Source organism: Mustela nigripes, chromosome 6, assembly GCF_022355385.1.
Source record: "Mustela nigripes isolate SB6536 chromosome 6, MUSNIG.SB6536, whole genome shotgun sequence".
Taxonomy (NCBI): Eukaryota; Metazoa; Chordata; class Mammalia; order Carnivora; family Mustelidae; genus Mustela; species Mustela nigripes.
In genome coordinates, this window is record NC_081562.1 from 81,182,301 (window position 1) to 81,193,901 (window position 11,601).

Genomic DNA, 11,601 nt, shown 5'->3' on the forward strand with positions numbered 1-11,601 from the left:
GAACGTAGTATGTCGCAGCTACTCTGGAGAACATTCTGGCAATTCCTCAAAAAGTTAAACATCGACATACCATATAACCCAGCAATTCCTCTCCTAGATATAATACCGAAGAGAATTAAAAGCATGTCCACATAAAAAGCTGTAGGTAAAGGTTCATAAGAGCATTATTCTTAATAGCCTTAACTGGAAATAAGCCAAAAATCAGTTGAAGAATAGATTAACAAAGTGTAATATATCCATACAGTGGAACATTATTCAGCCACAAAAAGGAATGAAGTGCTGATACATGCTACAACATGAATGAGCCTTGAAAACATCATGCTACGTGAAAGAAGCCAGTCACAATCTCCACTTACCATATGACTCCATTTATATGGAATGTTGAGAAAACAGGCATATCCACAGAGACAGAAAAGAGATGAGCGGTGCTAGGGGCTGAGAGGAGAAGAGAATGGGAAGAGACTGCTCAGGTGTGTGGCATTTCCCTCTGAGGCAATGAAAATATTCCAGAATTAGATAGTGGGATGACTGCACAACTTTGTTAATGTACTGAAACCACTGAAAGGGTGAATTGTTTGGTATGCGAATTACACTGCAAATTCTTAAAAATTCAGTCTTGATACTGTAGGGGAGGAAGTTTTCCTCTATCCACCGAGGGTCCCTGGCTGAGTCTGAAAATCAAACTGACAAAGATAGATAAACAGAAGAAATTTACGTGAATTTATTTAGTGTACCTGACACAGGACTCTTTCTAAGGAAATAAAGACCTAAAGAAGCATTTAGACCTGTGTGCTTTTATGCCAGGTGTGATGGTGAGTGGACAGTCACGGGGGAATATGACAGGGCAAGGAGAATGAGGTGATGGTAGTCAACTGGGGCAAACTGAGTGAGAACTTTGAGGATTCTTCTTAGTGTCCTATTGAAAAATTCTCCTTTTGTCGAAAAAAAAAAAGTGGATTAATACTTTCTAGGAACTGGTGGTAGGGGCATTGGGGAGGGACTGCTAATGAGTTTCTTTTTGGTTATGGTTAAAAACATTCTGAAATTAGATAGTGGTGACAGTTGCACAACTCTGTGACTAGACTAAAAACCACTGGACTGTACACATTGAAGGAGTCAATTTTATGGCATGTGAATTATATCTTCATAAAGCTATTTTTTTAATATAAAACATGTACTGAGGTCCTACCTGAGGCAGCTCCTCTTCTAGGTGGTGAGGGGACTCAGCAGCAAGCAAAGTAGACAAAACACTTGGCCTCACAGAATTTGCAATTCCAGTAAATAAGTAAACAAGTGGAAGTGAACTTCAGGCTCCTGCAGCCCGACCCTGGAGCAAGCCTGGAGCACAGAGAGCACTCAGCTTCCCTCCTGTGGACCCCTGACAGGCCCTGGGCCAGCACAGCTCCCGGGCAGCCCCTCACAGAGGTCCTCTCAGGGCTCCTCTCAGACAGAGAGAGGCAGAGCTGCCAGGAATCCATTCTGGGCACAGGTGTCAGAGCTCTTCACTGGCCAACACCCTAGCCCACCCCGGCCTCCCTGGCTGCCTTCCCCTTCACTTTTATCCTTACCCCATTTACTTGACAAATCATTTAACAAATTTGTACTGGGGACTGGATTTGTTAGAATGCTTTGGGCTAAAAGACACAGACAACTGACTTTTTAGACGATAAAGAAAATTATTATTTCTGTACTAGGAGGTCCAAACTCTAGGCACAGGGCTCTGGCTCTGTGGTATTCATGTGGCTCTGCCCTCTTCAGTGTGTTGTCCTTATCCTCCGGCAGCTGCTAGGGCAGCTGGTAGCAACGGGCAACATGCTTTCTTGGTTATAGCTAGCAAGAAAGAAAGAGGGGGAAGAAAACTATTCCCAACTCTGGTGTAAAAGTCCATCTTTTCAGTCTATCAGAGCCAACTTAGACCAAGTAGCGACAGTTGGCAGCAGAACGTCATGTGATCAACTGCGCTCCGGCCCTCTTAGGGCCAAGGAGACGGGAATTCCCATGATTGATTTAGGACTGGCCCCTGGAGCTGGACGAGGAATCAGTGTCCCCCGAATTATGTGGACTACATCAGAAGGAGGAAGAGGTTTGGTCTGATTTACTGTTCATCATAAACTTTTTAACTCTCTATTCCTTAAGCTCATTCCAGGTACTTGGTGTTTCTCTGTGTGCTAGAGATAGAGGTAGTAGACCTTTTAACTGATGAAGGACTATTTTTATAGCTGAAGCTGCCTCTACATCTTCTCCCAAAGAACCATGTGTTCTCTCTCCAAGTGGTGGCATTTCAAGATCTTTTACACCCAGATGGGGTGATATTTGAGAGCAAGTACCTGACGCTACCAATGTCACATCCTCTTATCAGTCACTCGTTCTGTTTTGCTTATAGCTAACCCTGCACATAGCCTACAAGATCCTCATGAGCATAGGTGTGCCCTCTTGGAGAAGGTTCTTTTACTTCTGCTCCCATCCATACAATATGCTATAAAATGGAAGCCAAATTTTCTGCTAGAAAGTTCCATACTTCATTCCCAGGAAACTGAGTCAAGCATTGGTCAAATTATCAGCCTCTGTTTAGAAAATTCTTTGGGTATTTGAGATACCCCCCCCCAGAAATATTTTAGAAATACGCAGATTTAGAATTTACAGATTATTCGTATACCACTAGAAATTCTTAAAATAAACACACTTTGGGCAAGTCATTGGCAATTGATACTTTCTTGTTTCTTAATTCTTACACAAGGAGAACTTAAGAGAGTCTTTAAGAGGGTGCATAAATTTTCTGGTCTAACCCTCACAGTTACCTCTTTAGTCTTTAGAACTACTCTGCCACCCCATACGCACCTGCCACAACTTCACCACCTACCAAAAATGTGATTTCAGGCAGCACTCAAGAATGAATATGAACATTAATCCTAAACTCCACATGGGCTTAATTAGAATTACAGCCTAATTTCTATGCTTTTGTAAGTGCAAGGCAAACAGACTTGCCAATATAGCTGAAAGGAGAAAGGCCAACTGGATGGGAGAGAACCACAATTAACTGATTCAATTTATAAACAGCAAATGCAGAAATACTGGGCTTTCAGGAAAGAAGTTCTCAAAATAATCCTGAAGCCTAAAACCCACTGACTATTATTAACAATGCTAAATAGTTGATCATGACTTATTATTTATAAAATTACTTTACACACATTATCTCATTTTGACATCCTAACCCCTCCTGTTAGACGGAGGGGAGGTATTTTCATTTGACGGACGAAGAACCCGATAGGACAAAGTTTAAGGCTGTGTCATGAGCCCCAAAGATGGCAAGTTCAGAAGAGAACACTCACTGCCGGGTTTCATGGCCTCTGAGCCACACCTGACTCTGACTTGCCTTCTCCTGTGGGGAGCAGTTACATTTCAACATGCCCAGTGCAAAGAATAACCTCAGAATTGATTCTTGAGTGGCTAGATGAGAAGAATGGATGAAAGGAAGAAACTAATGGGTGATCTGGAGCAAGTTATACTGAAAACACAGAATTACAATTAAGGATATTTTTAGGTCTAGGGAGAGTTGATTACTATAAGTTGCCTTTAAGCATATACAGAGAACTGAATAAAGGCAAAGTTGAGGAGTGTTGCCCACTGATTTAAAGTTATCTTCTTCAAAATATATACTGTAAACCTTGGCTGTTGCTTTTCTCTAAAAAGATCTCTAATGCTTCTATTGTTTTTTTCATTGATAGTTACCATTTGTTGTGTTTGCTCAGTGCCAGATACTCTGCATAAATTTTCTGGTCTAACCCTCACCATTACCTCGTAAGTGGGAATTATTAACTGTATTTTGTAGATAAGAAAGCTCTAGTTTGGAAGGGTTAAGGAGGTCTCAGCTCAGACAAAAGGAAGTCATGGAGCTGGAATTAGAAAGGAACATTACCATAACTCCATGCCTTTCTGCTGGTCCAGGCTCTCTTTCTGGGAGACAGGTTCCTTAATAAACTTCTTCTAAAGGGTAGGTGCAAAAATTATAGTTCTTAGTAGCAATAGCATTGACCATTACACTTACAAATACATGAAATGTATTTAGCAAAACTCAAATCTCAATGGCAACTAGAAAATACAAGGTGAAAAACAGTAACATAAGGTACACCGGGGCAATTTCATGTTTTCCCTGGTCATTGTAAGTGAACAAATATGTGCAGGTTAGGTCCACACTTCTGTGATTAGTACTGAAAGTATTTAAAGTTTTAGGATTTTAATTACGTGTTTCAAAATGCACGTGCCCTTCCCTAGTAACCAATGATGTGCTTGTCTTTTCCTGATGCATAAAACTTAGGAAACTACCCAAGAGATTTTTCATACTGAATCTCTTGTATTAGTAGTAAACCTTAAAAAGCAATTGCTTGTATCATCAGTATCACTTCTAAAAAGATACAATCAAACAATAATTTTGGTGCGGGGCGGGGGGTTCACAGTGTTCAATGAAATTGTCCAAGACGTATCCAGAGCCATCATCTGAAATATTGCCCAGAAATTGAGCTTAAGACTATTCCAGGTGTTCTGTAGACACAAAAACAAAACACACACACGCACGCACACACACGTACGCACGCACACACACAAACACACAAGGGTGCATAGCCCTGCCCTCCAGAAGTTTAAATCGTAATGGAAATGGAAAAGGCAAGCAGACCCAGCCATATGTTTAGTAGATCATTAGCCAGGCTCTAGAGGATATGGTGGCATCAAGAAGACAAACAGGTTACTGTGAATACTTTGAAATCCAGATTCCTTGAGTGGTAAATGTTGCCCACCCCCTGTAGACCGGTTAGTGAGCTCTTCAGCAGATGGCTGATTTACCTTTCTTATTTCACTCTTGCCATTAGCCTAGGAGAGGAAGAATTCTCAATTTCCAAACCAGATGTGCATGGCTTTTTAACTCCAAGAAAACACACCGAGAAAGAGCTGGTGACTTTCTCGTTAGCAGTCGATGTTTAGAGATGAAGACTGGGGTTGTTGCAGCTAAAAAAGATGTGACTTTTATTCCATTTGAAAGTCTTGAATATTCCTAATTCTGATAAGGGAATGAAGACTGAAGAATACATCTTCCAGTGGAAAATTCTGCCAAAACACTTTGCTCACCAGTTCACCTGGACCTCTAATTACTAGAAAGAGCTGTGAGTTGGGGCCACCTCAGAGGATGGTGTTTTTCCTAAGGAATCCAATCTACCCCCCAGATAATTTGCATAGGCTTTACTTCGAAGGAAGAAGATGAGAATTAAATTTAATTAGCCAGTGCTTTTCTTGAAATGAATCTGAAAGCAGATGACAGATCTCCATAATCAAACTACCACCCACACTCAAATTTTACACTATTTTCTTAAAAGGGGAACGTACTGATTTGTAACTATAGTTGCTTATAAATACATGAAGTTATTTTTATCTTGTTTTCTGTGCTAGATGTGGCTTTTGCCTATATATAAATTAGTGAGAAAGAGCTGCCTTTGCAAGGGAAAATTTATAATTCATTGCTGATGTGTCCTACTAATCACCCAGAATAAATTCATTCGCGTGCTGTCAACACTGAGAAGGGCTTCTCCTGGCCCAACACATACAGCATTTTCATTTTTTTTTTTTTTTGCTCCAAATGAACTTCAGTTGAACTTCAGAACTTTAATGTGAGATCTTTGCAAATAATGGCTAACTCATCTGACTGCAAACTTTTAAAAAAATGTTTTAAGGATGGTTTAAGTCCCGCCTCCCACCACTGGCAATGTCATGCCATGCACAGTATTTCAAATAGAGGATAACAAAATAAAAATGTTATCTTCATCTATCCTACTTACTGTTTGGGTAGTCTGTCTGACTTCCCCTTTGATTTTATTAAGATGACTCATTCGTGCAGCATTTACTAAGTAACTAGCATCGGCCAGGTACCACGGATACAAAAATGCATACAAAAATGCATAGGGCCTAATCCTTACCCCTAGGAGCAAAAAGTCTAGTCAGAGAGGCAGCCATGTAAACAAATAAGTAATTATAGAGTGCTCTGAGATCCCAGGGGGGAAAAGAGAAGTATTCTTGTAGAGAGGTGAATGTGTGTGCATGCGTGGGCAACCTTCGTGAGGACTAACATTTAAGCAAAGTCCTGAAAACAAAGCAAAAATTCAGCATGTGCAAGACGAAAGGGAGATGTGACCAGGGATGGTCTGAGACTGCTGATGTTTGCTGAGGCTGGAACACAAGGTGAAGATGGGTGTTTATTAATGCCACGTTGGATGTATTTATAAAGACACAATTGTCATAGTCTACTGAATGTTACTTAAGTTGTTGACTATGTCTTCATTTTCTAAAGAACTCCATTAATGCAAGGCTACACACAAAATAATAACTACCACATTGCTCGCCAACAAAAGGCAATGAAGAACAATTCCAAAAAAATAAGCATTCAATTCAACAACTATTGGTGGGCCGTCAGGATTTTTATTAATCTGTTTATTTAGGATAATTTTATATTTCTATCTATATGTATGAATTTATAATATTTAATATATAAACATGTAATATATATTTAATATATAATTTCTATCTTTATAATAGCTCCCAAAGATAAATATATAATGTGGGATGTATCTAACAGTATAATGAATACATAATAAATAATAAAGGAAGGCTGGGTCTGCTTTACTTGGTGCCCACTCTGTTCCAGGCTATGTTGTAGCCTTTGCGGGGACAGAAGTAAACAGATGGGATCCCAGACCTCATGAGACTTACATTACAGGGGGATGAAGGCAATCAATAAATGTAGCGTAAAAACAAAATAATGTCATGTTTAAGAGGCTTGGGGAGGTATGGAACCATTAACACAGTAAGAAGGGGAAGGGTTTGTATTTATTTCCTGATGCTAGCTTGTCCTCTAAAACCAGCTTAATCACTATACACTGTTAAAAATTGTGTGTATTATAGATTCATTTTTATGGTTTTCATAGTAAATACATATTTTCCGTATTTATCATGTGAAACGTAAACTTGGATAGCAGTGTTAAGAGTTCATTTCTTAAAGGGAGGCAGTAGATGGCCATGCTGGCCTGGTGAAGAGCAAACAAACCACCTGAGCTCACTTCTCACAGCTGAGCAGCCTTGGGCAAGTTAATTAGCCTCTCTACATCTGAGGTCCCTTATCTGTAAATAATAACAATAACAATAATAACAATAATAACACCCACCTCTTGGAGTTGCTGTAGTATTAGATGATTTACTACATGTTGACCACGTAGAACACCACTAAGTGCATAACAGGCACTCAATAAATACCACTCATTATCAAAACTTTTTTTTTAGACAGGCCAGTAATTGAAGGACATTCAAGTCTCAAAGAAACATCATGAACAAAATAGGTTTTGAAGGACGTTCTCTTGATTTATAGTATTTACTATGAGTGGCCATAACATTAAAAAATAAACTAAAGAAAAAGAAGAAAAAAACTCCCAGAAATAAAAAAGGGGTCTCTTATCCCAGCAGAGATTTAGAGGCTAGTTGAAGCATGGAGGTTCCTCAAAAAGTTGAAAATAGAGCTACCCTATGACTCAGCAATCACACTACTGGGTATTTCCCTAAAGATACAAATGTAGTGATCCGAAGAGGCACATGCACCCAAATGTTTACAGCAGCAACGTCCATAATAGCCAAACTATGGAAAGAGCCTAGATGTCCATCAACAGATGAATGGATAAAGATGATGTGGTATACACACACACACACACACACATACATATACATACATACATACAATGGAATACTATGCAGCCATCAAAAGAAATGAAATCTTGCCATTTATGATGATGTGGATGGAACTAGAGGGTATTATGCTGAGCGAAATAAGTCAGTTGGAGAAAGACAATTATCATATGATCTCCCTGATATGAGGAAGTTGAGAGGCAAAGTGGGGGGGACAGGGGGTAGGGAAGGGAAAAAGAAATAAGATGGGATTGGAGGGAGACAAACCATAAGAGACTCTTAGTCTCACAAAACAAACTGAGGGTTGCTGGGGGGGTGTGGAGGGAGACGGTGTTTGGGTTATGGACACTGGGGAAGGTATGTGCTATGGTAAGTGTTGTGAAGTTTGTAAACCTGGTGATTCACAGACCTGTACCCCTGGGGCTAATAATACATTATATGTTAATAAAAAATAAAATAAAATAGAAGCTAGTTGACCAAGAATTTTGGGGATTCTTCCCACAGATACAACATGCCACCTCTCCTGGACAGACGAGTAACATCATTCATCATCATAATAATAGGAAAGCAAACTATTTCCTGCTTTCATCAATGGTGCATCCTTTCCAGTGGATGTCACTTTATTTCTCTTTATTTCTCAACACATGTTGAGAAGATAGCATAATAAGGTGATTTCTCCAACAAGCTTTCACTTCATCAACTTCACTCATTCAAGTTAATAATTAGTTTTTCTCTTCCTGGGAGAGCTGGAAAGGCTTCATAGAGGAGATGGTATTTGAGTTGGACCATGAGAGGGATAGGCTATAGGAGTATATCTTGTGGAGAAGGGCAGAACACACAAGTTCAGGAAGTGATGATAAGTTTGGGGTATGACTTCTATAGCGTTTAAGATCATATTTCACTCAGAAATGAACAATATTAATATTTGTTGGCTACTGCTAATATAACTTTTCCTCTCTTTATCACTGCCTCCCTCTCCCCCAACGTGGATGCGTAAAAATGGACATTCACACATATTCATAAGCATGGAAGATATGTTTTACATTTGAAAGAAGAAATGCAGTGTTTGGGGGGGGAGAACAAAAAATGGAAAAGAAAAAAGCATGTAAAAGAATCTAATCCTTTTCAAACAAATTTTGTCCCCTCCATAGAGAGAGAGAGGCAAAGACAAACTAATGTATCTCTTCAAGAGGGACCTGTGAGATTCTAGACACAAAGATGGCCTATAGATGCAGGCCAAAAAAAAAAAAAAAAAAAAAAAAATGCACAGCAGAAAGCTATAGTCATTCTTCCCCCTGCCCTCCTCAATTAAGACTCCAGGTAGCTCCCAAGGCTTCCAACCACTCCAAATAAACAGAGCATCTCAGTAAAAAGTTTGATGTTCGCTCTGTAGATGGAGCTCAAGACTATCTCTTGGCTCCCTCTTCCACTCAGACTGCCGCCATGAAACTCCCCCTATAAAGAAAGTCTGTGGAAGATAACAACCTGGGAAGTACCCGGCATAGACAGAACATCACTCTTCTCCTAGGACCATGTTAGCACTGGAGCTCCTCAAGTGATTTCACATGAATGAGTACTAGGGCCAGATGGTAAGTGTGAGGACACCTGGCAAAATAGACTGTGTAGTGTGAGCACTTGTGAAGCATCATGTTGGAAATTTTTAGAAATAAGCAGAGATGCACTTTTGCATGTTTTCAAATACAATGGCTACTGAAGAACTTGTTCCAAAAGTGGAAAGTGTATTGGTTCTGCAATTTTCTTAGCTTGATTCAACATATCTGTATGGTCTGCCATGTGGTAGGCACTATTCTAAGCACTGGCAATATTCCTGTCCTCATGAGGCTTATATTGGAGCAGATAATAGAGAAAATTAAAAAGTAAATTATAAGACATATTAGAAGATGAGAAGTGCTAGCATAAGAAGATAATAATAAAGCAGAGGAAAGAATTATAAGGGTAGGCATTGCAATTTTGCAATTTTAAATGATAATCAGGTGACCTGTGAGCAAAGACTTGATGAGAGTAAGAGAGTGAGTCCTGCCAATAACTGAAGAAAGAGCATGTCAGGCAAAAGGACCATTCAGTACAAAGACCCTGAGATGGGCTGTGGCCAGACTGTTTGAAGAAAAACAAGGAGACCAAGTGTGGCTATTGAAGAGCGACTGGGGGTAGGTGGTGGGTCCTATTATTCTTTTTTTTTTTTTAAGATTTTATTTATTTATTTATTTGACAGAGATCACAAGTAGGCAGAGAGGCAGGCAGAGAGAGAGGAGGAAGCAGGCTCCCTGCTGAGCAGAGAGCCCGATGTGGGGCTGGATCCCAGGACCCTGGGATCATGACCTGAGCAGAAAGCAGAGGCTTTAACCCACTGAGCCACCCAGGCGCCCCTGGGTCCTATTATTCTTGTGCTTACATTCCTGGTATAACCTTTGATATTTCAAGTCATTTGAATATTGTGGAACGTTTGCTTTGACTGAATGTAGATAATATAATCAGCATAATCCACTTATCCAGGCATACATAAGTTGCAGTATTCTGTAATTAGCTGAAAATAAACAAAGAATGAGAGTGCCACCATCATCCCCTTCTACATTGTGGAGAAGTCATCATTCCCTCATGACACATCACATATTATATATGTTCTGTGGCCATCTGACATCACATCGAGTGTGAGTGTTGGTATCAGTTCATAAAATGATATTAATAATAATTTTTATTGTAACAAAATGTAAGTATTAGCACAAGTTCAAATACATTCTTCCAGTCTTCCCATACCCTCGGCCCACCCTGATGATCTTGGGTGCCACTACGGCACCTCTCTCAGAGAAGAGACTGATGGTCCTCAGCTCAGGCTGCAGTGTGAGTCCTGGGAAACTTCTGCGCTCCAAGGAAGAAGGGATTTGCCCATGAATTACAGAGGATAAGGACCAAGTAAGTGACACAAAGGGCACTATCCAAGAAGGAAATTAAAATATGAAATAGGACAATGTGTCTAAAGATGTCAGTCCAAAGGAGCAAGTGCAAGCATAGAAGAAAAAAAAAAACCAGAAACTATGAAAATAGTTTATTCTTTGTGTGCATTTCAAAAAATATCCAGTCCCTGAGAGATTTAGAGTATAAAGTTTATGTCAAAAAGAAAAAATTTTGAAGAATTCTCGATCAATCAAAGCCAGTTTTTTCCTTCACCACTCTTCCCCACTCCTACTCCCAGATTAGGTGCCTGTTTGGCCCAAACTTTCCCAGTTTTAACAATGAAACTCTTACATCTCTGGGGCCCTCTTCATTTCAGGAAAACCTTTACCTTTGGACAACTGACTCTCAAATGATGTAAATGATTCACAGACTTGAAATAAGGGTAGAATCAGAAGAGAGGCAAAAGAGTTTGATGCTTATGTGGGTCTTGGAGAACTAGTCTCTGCAAAGGAAGAATAATAGCAACCTAAAACTGTTTTGGGAAATCCAGAAGCAAAGGGGACTTATGCTTTCATTGTGAAATAAAACCTAAAGAAGTGATAAAAACACCTTGGTAATGCAAGGCAACTTGGTGCAGAATAGTAACAGAAACAGGTTTGTGTTTAAGGCTAGGGTAAGAGAACCCGAGACCATCTGAAACAGTTGGCTGGCTTTTTTTTTTTTAATTTTATATTTTTTATAAACATATATTTTTATCCCCAGGGGTACAGGTCTGTGAATCGCCAGGTTTACACAGTTCACAGCACTCACCAAAGCACATACCCTCCCCAATGTCCATAACCCCACCCCCCTTCTCCCAACTCCCCTTCCCCCAGCAACCCTCAGTTTGTTTTGTGAGATTAAGAGTCACTTATGGTTTGTCTCCCTCCCAATCCCAACTTGTTTCATTGATTCTTCTTCTACCCACTTAAG